This window comes from Hibiscus syriacus, unplaced genomic scaffold (assembly GCF_006381635.1).
Source record: "Hibiscus syriacus cultivar Baekdansim isolate YM2019G1 unplaced genomic scaffold, ASM638163v2 tig00110159_pilon, whole genome shotgun sequence".
Classification (NCBI taxonomy): Eukaryota; Viridiplantae; Streptophyta; class Magnoliopsida; order Malvales; family Malvaceae; genus Hibiscus; species Hibiscus syriacus.
In genome coordinates, this window is record NW_024062607.1 from 950,719 (window position 1) to 964,615 (window position 13,897).

The following is a 13,897-nucleotide window of genomic DNA, read 5'->3' on the forward strand; positions in this document are numbered from 1 at the left end:
AGATTGTCACAAATAAAATGTTAGGGTGGACACAATCAATAAAATAAATAATTAATCGAAGAAAATTCAAATTTCATGGTAGTCATATGCCCAACCTTAGCAAAGGGTGGATCTACCGCTGTTTACACATATATTTCAAAGTGGTTAAAGAACATGCAATTTAAATTTAGTCAAAAAATAAACTTAAAATAAAAAGGAAATTAAATAAATAAACAAATTAATGATTAAAATATAAAAGAATTAAGCTAAAGACTAAAACGACGTTGCATTAATTTTTGTGTTTTTGTTTATTCGAACATTATAAATTCAAACTCAACTCATGTACTATAATGAAATTATCACTTTAACTCTTTTACGGGGACGGAGCTCTTTTAGGATTCAAAGGTTTCGACTACTGTTAAAATTTATATATTTAATATAATTTTGATTTAATAGTATTTTGATTTATGTAAAAATAAATATTTAAATTTTAAAAATATAAAAATATATTAAATATTTAATTAAGTAGAGGTCAAACTAAAGAATGTTAAGTCCGTGTTCTCAAATTTTTGGTCTAATTACAATTTAAGTCATTATAAGTTTAAATATTAGATAAATTAGAAGCCGTCTTTTGAGCTTTGAGTTTATTTTTTTAATTTATGATGAATATAAGGTAATATATGTACAAAGACTTTCAACTATTTGACAATGAAAGCTCATACCCCTACATACGTGCTTGAACTCGATACCTCAAGGATAACAACAATCTCTTAATCTCTAAGGTCGCTTGGTACATGCTGAATTTAGAGTTTAATATCTAATAAGTCTTTATATTTTTCTTAAATAGTCTAATATTTCAGCCTCAAACCAATATTTAATTCTAACTCCGTCCTTATTTTTTTACTTATTTTTCAAGCTTAACACCTAAATTTTAAAATTATTTTTATTATTTTCAAATTTATGTTATTATAATTTTTATATTTATTATTTACAATATTAGAGAAATATTAAAATCAAATTTTTATCTACAGTTAAAAATTTAAATGAAATATTAATTATTAATTTAATATATCATTTTATCCTCTTAACAACAATTAACAACACGATACTCATTTTATAATAAAATTTAAAATTTAATATTTTATAATATTAAAGAGTTTAATATGAAAGTATTATTTTAAGATAATTTGTCGTGATAGTAATACAAGAGCAAAGGCAAAGCAAAGGCAAAGGCAAAGGCAATCAGAATGCAAGGTGGTTTGGTTCGAGTGTGGGCAGTTCCATATTAACATCACATAGAGGTTGCACCACGTGTTGGGGCAAAGGATGATCAAAGTCTAATCGTCTTCCTGGAAAAGGATAGGGGAGACAAGGATCCCGTAATTAAAATATCAACAGAAATAGGAAAAAAATCAATCCAAAAACAAATCAGGGAAAAGCTATTAAACCTCCACCTGTCCAAAGAAGCATAGAAACGGCTCCCACTACTTACTTTGTCCGCTTTGAATAAACTGTGATCAACCGTCCCTTGCTCTTTCTTTTGAGAAGCTTTTCCAAAGTTTCGGTTATCTCAAAGCAAAATTTGGATTTACATACATTCGTTCTGCTTCTGCACTTGGCGTTGGAATTTTCGGATTACGAACAATCCATGTTCGGTAACGTTAAGAAGCTGGTGGAGAAGGCTTCCACTTCCAAGAAGGTAAAGTTAAATTGCGCTGTTTCTATTCTGATTCTGATTTTCTCTTTTCTTTTTCGATTCACAGCAGTTTGTATCTCGAGATTTATTTACTTTTTCTAAAATCAGAAACTATAGTTTAAGCTGACGGGTTTTTGGTTCAGAGTTTTTGCTTCTTCTTTTCAAGCCTGTAGTAATTTGCAAATCAGCTATAGTTAGCAGAAGTAGATTCATTGCGTATTAGTTGAAATTTGAAATAGTTAATACTTTCGATCCCCTTTACCTCTCCCCAGTCCCCTGTGAAGAGGATTGGTGAAGTTTGTTGGTAGTCTTAGATCACTAGGTTTTGAAAAGAAGAACGCTTTGGTGCTATGCCTTTAGCAGCAGGGCAGAGGTGAAATCAGGAAAATTGTGCTGGGGCCAAAGCTAAAATAAAGTGTGTCAAAGTGTTTGAATTGAATTTTTAATTTTCAAGTGAGGTAAATAAAATGTAATTTTATTCATTTAACCACGGTATTAAAAAAGCGCTTAATTGAATTTTTCAATTTGGAAGGGACTAAAAATATATAACTATTACCATTTGACCAATGCCCTGCCTGCCCCACCATTGCTTCGCCCTGTGCTGGGGCTTTGAACATAGGCAGTGATGGACGTAAAGGACTGGCTGGACATATTTTCCTTTGAAAATTTTAAATTTTTGTATAATTTAAAATATAACTTTGTTTTTATTAATAATTTATTATTCGCTCCTATCATAACTTCATCCCGAATATAAACTTCTTTCATTTCTATCATGATGGATACTTATAATCCTAGTTAGTAACCAAACCTTGGATGCTTATCTTTGATTTGGTCGGTGGAAGTTTAAAAAATCAGCAGTCAAACCTGTCCATGTGATGGGCGGTGCTGTACAGGGGACCCTCATCCCATTCATTTTAATCTCAAATAGACTTTATTTTGTGGACCCACTCAAAAGAAACTTTATTTATTTATTATAATAAAATAAATTAGATTAGTGGAAGAAATTTCATAAAACTTGATCAAGAATCAAGATAATTGTCTTACCATTTCATCATTGCACAACTACTAAATTATCTGTTCTGTTAACAGTTATAAGTTATAGAATTAAAGTATTAGGCGATATAAACATTTATCAGAACCATCCATATTTGATACTAACTTTTTTCAACAGTAACTTTCTGGGTCTAAATTGTTAGACCTGGCAAGAAAAATGCATCTGGGTGTAACAATCTTATGACACAGTTACTGTTTCTATTTCAGCCTGGAGGAAGTTTTGATGGTTTGAAAGCTAGTGATGTGGACCCGCATTTGGTTTTTCATTATGGGATCCCATTTGGTTGTTGCATGTTTGCTTATGATTCCATTCAAAAGATACTTGCAATATCTACCGTGTGAGCCTCTTTTCCCTCTCTTGAACGGCACTATTGAATTGCTTGCTTGATAAGTAATTACAAATTCGATTTTCACTTCATTATTGGACATAGAATTTACAGAAGGGTAATTCTTGGATATCCTTTTTCATCGAGCATTGCAGATGTATCTGAAATCTGATTATGTTGCGATAAGTGATAGCCATATCCTACAAGCTGATTATTATTTAAGTATTTTTTTTCTATTTTCAGGGATGGCAGAATTAAACTATTTGGGAAAGATAACTCTCAAGCAGTACTTGAATCTGATGACATGGTGCCAAGCAAGTTTTTGGAGGTCTTTTGTTACTTTCAATTGTGGTTCTGCCGATACATATCATACTATCATTAATAATGCTATAACAGTATTTCTTTTTGTCTTGTAAAACTTATTATTTTTTTTTCAAGTAATTCCGAGTTACTAATATGAACCTTAATTTTTCTCCAGTTTGTCCAGAATCAGGGCATCCTTATAAATGTAAATTTCAAGAACCATATTGAGGCAAGTTACTTGCTGAGTTTATCAGATTAGATGTGTAGTCTACTTTTACTGTCATCAGAATCAGTATTGCCTATGTTTTCTTGATCTATATTTTACCTATAAATATGTCTTCTTTTTTCACTTTTTCCTATGGGAATTAATTTTTCTATGGAATTTTACTGTAGGTTTGGGACTTGGAAAAGAGGGTCTTGTCTCATGTACATGTCTTTAAAGAAGAAATCACTTCTTTCGCAGTTATGCAAACTGGCCCCTACAAGTAAGTCTATCTTCGGTTCTTAGCTCTACTTTAGGTTATTTTCAAGATAAGCACATGCAGCATTTGAACTTTCTAATTTCTGAATTTGCAGGTATGTTGGAGATTCTGATGGCAACATCAAGGTTTTCAAGATTGGACAAGAAGTACGTCATGTTATACAGATGAAATACACTATACCTTTCTCAGCTTCTCATGGTAAGTAGTAAATACATATCAGCTTAGGATTTGAAGTGTGTTAAGCATAGTCGTGCAGCATAATCTTGTAACAAATAAACTTGACAAGGTTCAAGCCTTACACCTTTAGGATGTTCTTGTTTACTTTCTAGAAGGTTTGGTGACAATGACATCATTATTCCTTCCCTGATTACAAAACCCTCTGAAATGAATAAAACATGCTACTTGATTCATTTGGAGTTTCCTAATGGCTCCTTAGAAACCTACTAAGCCAAACTTCAAAGTTGATTGTTTATTTGAAAAAGAAAAAAAAAACTCTGTAACCTCAATACTGTCCCTGATTACAGAACATACTTTTCATGTGTTAGTTCTGTTTGCAGCCATTCTGAGAATTCTTGAAGTTTACTTTGTGGCACCTTACATTAGTGATATATCAAACTTGATTAACCATCTTGTTTAGGAAATCCAACTGAAGTTTTAGCTGATAGGGCTGTTATGTCCATACTTCCTCAGCCAACAGCTGAAAGTAAAAGGTACTCTTACTTTCTCATTCTGTGAATTTTTGTTTATAATTTAAGTTCCGGGGATATGCAATTTTTCAAGTACCCTTGACTTTTATAGTGAGGATTTCTGACCTCTAAGCACATTTGTGTTCCTATACTTCATTTCTTTACCTTTTATTCAAACTTTATTGTTTTATCTCCGCAACGAATATGTTCTCATGTGTTCCTCAATTCATTACAGAATTCTAGTAATATTTAGAGATGGCTTTATGATTTTGTGGGAAATTCGAGAGAGCAAAGCTATTTTGGTTACTGGTGGAAGTATGTTCCAATCAGTTCATAATGAAGCAAAAGATGTGACTTCTGCATGTTGGGTGTGTCCTTTTGGTAGTAAAGTTGCTGTTGGCTACAATAATGGAGAGGTTCTCATATGGAGTGTTCCTACATCTAAGCAATCCGAAATCGGCATTCAAAATGCTCCCATTTGTAAACTCATTCTTGGGTTTAAATCAGAAAAGACTCCAATAGCATCTTTAAAATGGGTTTATTCTGATGCAAAAGCCACTCGATTATATGTCATGGGTGCCTCTGATGTACCCTCAAGCCTGCTGCAGGTACTTTATGTTTTGTTATCATTATCTATGGATTCCAATATGGTATATATCTTTTAATATCTTGCTTTCAACTTTTAGCCCAGTTAAGAAGAAAGAGAGAACTATTATAGACATTTTGACATGAAAACCTTAATCAATTATTGGATGTAATTTTTGACTATTAAGGTTTGATGAGGCAGGTAATCTTATTAAACGAGCATACTGAAACTCGTACAATTAAACTTGGGCTTCATTTGTCTGAGCCTTGTTTGGACATGGTGATCACTTCAAGTACCACTGAACAAAGCAAACTTAAACAAAAACTTCTCCTTCTGATTGGCAAATCAGGAAAGATTTATATGTATGATGATTGCTCTATTGAGAAGTATCTTCTACAATGCCAATCAAGGTCTCCACCCTCTCTCCCAAAGGAGGTAACGGTTAAGATGCCATTTGTAGATTCAAGCATCACAATCACAGAACTCATCACTGAAAACCTTTATGCATTAAGTTCAGATGAGGTAGGTTAATTGGAATATTTGTTTTCCGTTCTGCTGCAATTTCTTTTGATAAGTAACTTGTCTAACGTTTTTGTGCTGCTTCTTCTGCATTTTCTCGGGTATTGCAGGATTACATTCAAGCTGTCATGGATATTCCATCACTTGTTCCCTTAGAGATGAAGTCGAAAGATGGAGGTCACTCAAACTTGTACCAATTTAGTGGATTTGGGAAGATAAAAAACCTTTACATAACTGGACACAGTGATGGAGCCATCAATTTTTGGGACTTATCATGCTCCTTCCCTATACCAGTTCTGTCATTAAAGCAACAGGTAATATATATTCAAGAAGCTTTTGGATTCCATGCTGCATTAAGATCGCAAGAAAGAAAGCCAGGAGATTGATTATTTTAATTATATATGTTGATTTCTAGATTATTGTAAATTGGTTGGATAGTCCTTTACTTGTTTCCATTTTACATTTTTTCTTAATGCAGAGTGAAGATGATTTTTCTTTAAGCGGTATACCACTGACAGCACTATATTTTGATGGAAACTCCCGAAGTCTCGTTTCTGGTGACCAGAGTGGAATGGTTAAATCTACTGCAGATAGTTCTGTTGAATTTAATGAATTCTTCTCTTATCTAACTATTTCCTTCTTCTATCATGAATACTTCAGGTTCGCATCTTTAAATTTAAGCCAGAGCCACATACAGCAGAAAATAGTTTCATCTCTTTCCAAGGTACAGTTAAGTATACCTTAGGAATGAGAGGTTTTGACGTTGGGTTTAGCTGTTGTTTTTGGGTTTGTGTCATATTACTGCTCTCTTTTTTTCATTTGTATGTGCAACAAAATAATCTTTCCATGTTTTTCCCTTTGGACTTGAAACACAAGTATGAATGAGAAGTAGCTCAGTCATTTATAAGAGATATAGTTCAGATGTTCTATCAAATTTTAGATCTCAATTGCATGATTATTTTCTGCGCTCAATATATCCTAAAAGTGATCACCATGTTATTATTTTTTTTTCTGTTTAATCTTTCTGGTCCAGGAAGCACTAAGAAAAGGAACAATCATATTGTCCACAGTGTAAAGGTCATTAAGCTTAATGGTTCTGTACTGTCTTTAGCCATATGCCAGAAAACAGGACATCTTGCCGTTGGATCTGACTGTGGAGATGTATGCTTATTTTCTTTTGATTCTTTCCTTCCTCATGTAATACGCAAGTTGTTTTCGAAACTTTTGGACGTCCAGCTGATAGTGAGGAAGTAACAGTGGCATGTTAGCAGGGGCGGATGCACTAAGCCCCCTAGGGGGCCAAGTGCATCCCCATTATTTAGGGAAAAAAGTGAAACTTAGTATAATATGTTAAAGAAAAATGGAAAAAATAAAATTTTTTGTACCCCCATTATTTTTAAGAAAAGAAAATTAAAATTTCGGACCCCCATCGTTAAATTTCTAGATTCTCCACTGCATGTTAGTTTAATAATTTTTAACTTTCAACTCTATAAACAGGTTTCACTAGTTGACACTGAAGGTCTCAATATCATATTTCAAAGTCACATTGCAAGTGATATCTGTCCTGGCATCATCTCAATGCAGTTTAAAACCTGCAGTCTGCAAAATTTTGAGAAGAATGTTTTGGTGGTTGCAACAAAGGATTCATCAGTTTTGGCCTTTGATAGTGATTCTGGGAACATGCTGAGTACTAGCAAGGTTCAACCCAAGAAACCCTCAAGAGCTCTATTTATGCAGATTTTGGGTATGTGCCTACTCTTAGCATTCTTCCTAAATTGAGTACCAGATAGCATAATCCATTTATTGAACACATAAATCTGATATTGTGAAGTACAAAATTGTAACTGCTGATTGTTTGGTCCACAATTTAGAACTCAGTGAAAAGTATTCCTTATTTGTATTCTACAGATTGGCAGGATATATCAGTTAGAGGAACAAATATATCTATTGGTAGTCCTGTTGAGGATGGCATACCAAAGCAATCTTTCATACTCGTATGCTCTGAGAAGGCTGCATATGTCTATTCCCTGATTCAAACCATTCAGGTAATCAGCACATTATTTCTGTAGGTACTCGTCATTTGTACCCCGCCCCGCCCTTCAAAACAAAAATGAGGGTATACTTACACCTTTTATTTTGACTCAGGGCATAAAAAAAGTGCACTACAAGAAGAAATTTCATTCCACTTCTTGCTGCTGGGCCTCAACATTTTATACTGCTTCTGATGTTGGTCTTATACTCCTTTTCATTAGTGGAAAAGTTGAAATAAGGTGATGATCATATTACTGTGTTTTTACGAATTGATTTATACCAAATAAAAGAAGGTCCAGACTGAATGACTATTCAATACGTTTCAATGCTTTGATATTGGAACCTAGGTATTTTTTTGCAAATTTATTTCTGGAATTGTTCTCATGTATACAAAAAAAAAAAAAACTTGTGTAATATAAGGTCCTTGCCAGAGTTATCCTTGTTCAAGGAAACTTCAATCAGAGGTTTCAGGTATTCTGCACCAAAACCAAATTCATTATCTGACAGCACAATATGTTCTTCAAACTCTGGAGATTTTGTAATGGTACAATATAATTATTAATTTTACTAATTGATATTCATATATATTTATTTGAGGAGGTAGTTGCGTTACTCTTTTACTCCTAACAGGTGAATGGTGATCAAGAATTCTTCCTTTTCTCAGTTTTGCTCCAGAAGAAGGAAACTTTTAGGTATATAATGTTCTAAAATGTTGTCTGTGTGACTGTCTTTTATCACTTGTCTTTGTAACCATTTTTTCCTGGTCCTGAAAAATGGTTATGTAACTTGGAACTTGGAAGGAGAACACTATTACTTCATTACTTCATATCCTTTATAGGAAAATTTAAATGCAAATATAGCCACGGTGATCATTGTTTTCCGTAAATAGAAAATCACCATCTTCTTCCTGTTCTGCTTTCTATTTGTCTACATGTTTAGAAAACTGAAATCGGAGTTCAAGAAGACTCTTAAGGATCCCCTTGTTCTTTTGTCATATGGGTCTTTGAGGAGGATATAATTCAGTACTAATTTGTTTCATAGGAATTTGGACTTTATCAGCCGTGTGTACAGTAAAGATCTAATGCTTACTCATGAAGTACTTGCCTCTGGAGCCACAGTTCAGAAGGAGAAGAAAAAGGTAGTAATAGATTGCACTGCTTGGTCTCTGCATACTAGATACAACCTTCTGAAACTGATGGTTGTTCCGAAAATGTTACTTATTTGGCATGTCAGGGAATTTTTGGCTCTGTTCTCAATGACATAAAAGGCAGTCAAAAGCATGCTCCTGAAATGGAGACAGAAGATACTAGAGAAAGTATTGAGGAGCTTTCTACCATCTTTTCAACTGCTAATTTTCAATGCGAGGTGGAGATAAAGATAACCAAACTGCAGATGAGGATGAAATAGACTTAAACATAGGTAATCATGTTGCAAGAATCATGATATATTGTATATTTCATGTTGTGGAGTTGAGTATTTCATGTCTCAACTTATTACGTCGAATAGGCTGTTAGTCTACGGCTGGTTTTCATGAGGACTTTGCTATGCATATGGTGGATTGTTATGTTCTTGCATCAGCTTAATCCAATTCTTTTTCACTTTTTATTTTCCCTTTCCTTTGAAGATGATATTGACATCGATGATCCTGGAGAGAAACCAAAAGAGCAGAATATTCTAGCAGCTTTTAATAAGCATAAACTTAAATTTCAGGCTTTTACAGCAGGTCAAAATCCTTTTATCTCCGTGATTCAACAGACCCTCCGTCAGTGTATTCACTTTATAACAAATGATATCATATTTTCAGGTAAACTAAAGCAGATGAAGGTTAAAAATGAGAAAACAATCCTCAAAGAAGAACCACAAGATGAGAAGTCAAGTGCTGTTGATCAAATCAAGAAAAAATACGGGTTTTCTTTGCCAAGTGTGAGTATTTGCTGATTGCAAGCATCCTGAATGTTTTCATTTTGTTAGTTACCACAACATGCATATATAAGCTTGATAATTTTCTGTTTATTTTCTTTGAGAAACGGTGTCATTGATCATGCCAGACCTTGGTTATATGATGAATATCACCTAGTGAGCTTTCCAGTTTATCCTTGCTAGCATGATAATAAATTTCATCTTTGAATTAGATGAGATGAGCCATGATAATACTATCGTCATAGAACATAGTCCTCTAGACAGTGAATAGCAGTGCCGGAGACATTGGATGTCGTATCCTTGTGTAAGCAAATATAACAATGTTCATTTTATCCTCGGATGCAGGAATCAAGTGCGGCTAAAATGGCAGAAAGCAAGCTTCAGAACAATGTGAGAAAGTTGCAGGTACTGTTGTAGTATACTTGTATTGTTGAAGTTTTATTGATTGATATTAGTGATTTATTCACGACATCAATGGAGATGTTTATCGAAAGGAAAAAATGGCATTGATTAGAATATTATGGGGAAAAAAAGTAAGAGAACGTTGAAATATGGATTGGCAGGGAATCAGCTTGAAAACTACAGAGATGCAAGATACTGCTAAATCATTCTCCTCCATGGCAAGAGAACTGCTGCCGCACTAAAGAACAAGACAAATGAATCTCCTACATGGCATACATTATTGTTTTGTTTATTTACATGTCCATGTTTTGTATAGCAGTGAAAAGATCAGAGTACTTCACTGAAATGAATTATATTCTTTCTTTTTTCTTTTACAAGGTATTCGTTTTATTAGTAGGATACAACAATTATAACTTCAATTATTATTATTTTAAAATGCTCATTAAATTAAGAAAAAAAATCACCGCTTGTTGGTGAATACTATGATAATTTATTCTTATTTCCATGAATAGACAATAGTAGAAGAATTGGAAGAGGCCTTGTCTTGCGGATTTATGCAAATTTTGTCAATTTTAATTTCTTTAAAAAATATTAGTTTCTTTAATATTATAACAATTAATAATTTAATTTAAAATATTTTAACATTCAAAATTTTATAATTTTATTTCAACCAAGCACGATTTTTAACCTTATTGTGTTGAAGTAAGACTCGAGGCCGAATGTTGGATTTTATGTTAGAGATGATGTACCTATAAAATTTTAAGGATGAAAATAGTTCATTGATAAAAAAAATACAAAGAGAATATTTAAAGTATATAAAAATTTAAAATTTTCATATCCGCTTGCCTCTTGCCCCTTCTAGGAATATTTGTGCATATGTATATTGTTCGAACTCAAATATTTAAAGAAAAGGAAAATATTACCCAGTTGAAGTATTTTTTTAGTTAAAAATAATAATAAAGGAGGGTTGTTAGAGGTAGGGGTATAAACGAGCCAAGTCAAACTCAAGTATTACTGAGTTTGACTCGAACTCAAAAACTATAAATCTAAGCTCGACTCGAAAACTCGCAAGCCTAAAATTTTCAAACTCTCAAACTCAAAAAAAATTCAAGAACTCAACTGAAGATCAAAAGTCAAACTCGATCGAAACTCGATTTTGAACTCAATTCAAGCTCAATTATGAGCTCAATGGGTTTTATTTTCCTTTGCCGAAACTCATCCACTTTTATACACTCACTCTACCTCTTATTCCCCAACAACCAACGATGTCGGATATCAAACCAACTCAAGTTCAACGCTAAGTCTGACAATCTCAACAATTTGCCTTATCTAATCTAACATTGGTCTATAAAAACAGAAAAAGATCCTATTAGCTTCTGCAATAGCCTTCAATGGCTTCCATCATTATACCAATATTCATCTTCTTTTTCTTCTCTTCAACTTTCTCTCTCAACGTTTCTTCAATAAATTCTCTGAACCCAAATCTCACTTCCATACGAAGCTTCTGCAAATCAACTCCATACCCAGGTTCTTGTTTCGATTCACTGAAGCTTTCCATTTCAGTAAACATTAGTCCCAACATGCTTTTCTACCTCCTTCAAACCCTCAACACTGCATTATCCGAGGCTGCGAAGCTAACAAGTTTATTCTCCAATGGCGGAAATGGAAACGTGATCGTCGAGAAACAAAGAGGAGCATTGCAAGATTGCATGGAACTCCATGAATCAACACTATCTTTGTTGAAAAAACAATGTCGAGAATCGAAGATGAACACAAGCAAACCTAGTATATGTTGCTCTAGTGTCTGAAAATTGGCTAATAAATGAATTGTTTCAGGTGTTTCGAGATGGGAAGTGGATTGAAGAAGATGCATCTGTTCTTGTTCCCGGTGATATCATCAGTGTTAAACTCGGTGACATTATTCCGGCTGATGCTAGACTCCTCGACGGTGATCCGCTGAAAATCGATCAGGTTCTTCTAAAACCTGAACTGATTCGTTTTCTTTTTCGTGTTGAATTTTGTTTTCTTGATGTTAATTCACTTTTTCCATGTTCCAGTCAGAGTTAACTGGTGAGTCTCTTCCAGTAACAAAAGGCCCCGGTGACATTATTTACTCGGGTTCTACATGCAAACAATGAGAGATTGAAGCTGTCGTGATCGCCACCGGTGTTCATACGTTCTTTGACAAAGCTGCTCACCTTGTTGATTCTACAAATCAACAAGGACATTTTCAAAAGGTCCTAAGATCAGCTTATTTTCGATTATTTTCCATGTTCTTCATTTGTTTCATTCATGAAAAGCTTTGGTTCCCGATTTTGTTAAACAGGTGTTGACTGCCATTGGTAATTTCTGTATATGTTCCATTGCGGTCAGAATGATAACTGAAATCATCGTCATGTACTCAATTCAACACCGTGAATATCGTCCCGGAATCGACAATTTGCTGGTACTACTCATTGGAGGAATTCCTATTGCCATGCCCATAGTTCTATCTGTTACAATGGCAATCGGGTCTCATCGTGTTCTCAACCCATGATGCCCAAGTACTTAATGTTGTTTTATAGGCAGCAGGAATTGACATTCCAAGCTTTACTGAGTTCCCAACCTGGAAGTAGAAACCACTGCCAAAGAAGACATTTAGGAAATTTTCTTGCATGTGTATGTAAAAGCATCTGGGAAATGTTTTTTCAGCTAGTCATGGTAAGTTTATTGGATACTAAATGGTAAAAATAAATAATACATTTTAAGTATATTTTTTAAAATATCAATAATTTTGTAACAAAAGGAAATGTTGTTCTCCATAAAGGTTTTGAGTTTAAATAAATGTATCTGTAGGATGTGTGAGCATTGTTAATTAATTAAGAAAATTTTAAATATATATTACTTTATAACTATCCCAAATTCTACTTCCATTCTAAAACTCGTCATCATATTCATAATCTTATCATGTATTTACCTCAACTATTCATATGATTCAAACTCGTCATTTTTCATTTAAAAAATGGTGATTGTATGATATTGATGTTAACTGTTGACTAGGGTATAATAAAATATGATCCTATCACTTTAGTTGTATTTGTACATCAAATCTCCGTTTACATTATGTCGTCGAGTCAGTTCTTGAAATATTATGTTGGTGAGTCAGTGCTTGAAAGCAATGACGGTGTCGATAGTCATCATTAAGATATGATAAAATCATTTCTCAATCACCAAGTTGTGTATATTTATTTTGCATGTTGATATGTTTATGTATAAGTATGCAAATGTTTTATTTAGGAGTCACATAACATCATTTTGCATAATTTGTATGTTACCTTCATGTGCATAACTTAACTCCTATCGCATAACCGGGTTAAGGGTTTAGGGATAAGGGTTTAGGGTTTAAGGTTCATTGCAAAGACATTAATTAACCCATTTATGAGATAAGTACAATATAATATCTTGATATTAAATGCTCAAACCCTTGATATTTATGATATTTGAACTCGAAACCTCAAAATATAACAACAATTTAAAAAATTAGTTATTAAAAATTTGAGGTAGCTGTGTTATAGAATTTTTATTATATTTTTAAAATTTTATAATTATCAATAGTGTATTTTTAATATATTTTTAATAATGTAATTTTAAAAAATCTAAAATTATAATATAACATTTTTTCGAGCTGCTCACGAGCTTTTCGACTTGCGATATGTCGAGTCCATTTTTTTTCCATGCCACTAGAGTAAGTATTGACATTCGTAGCTTGGCTTCCATTTTTTTCCAGAATTGCTCTTGAAGATCTTGTAAAACACTTTGATCTTCCCATAGTGGAATCTTCTAGGAATTTGAATGTTGGCCTCACTGTTATGAAAAGGAAGTGCAGAGAATTCGGAATTCCTCGCTGGCCTCACAGGAAGATCAAGTCCCTTGAT

At 33.4% G+C, this 13,897-nt stretch overlaps 1 pseudogene; it reads left to right on the forward strand.

Moving 5' to 3' along the window:
• Positions 1-1,520: 1,520 nt before the first annotated feature.
• LOC120216244 lies at positions 1,521-10,302 on the forward strand (annotated as a pseudogene).
• The last annotated feature ends 3,595 nt before the right edge of the window (positions 10,303-13,897 follow it).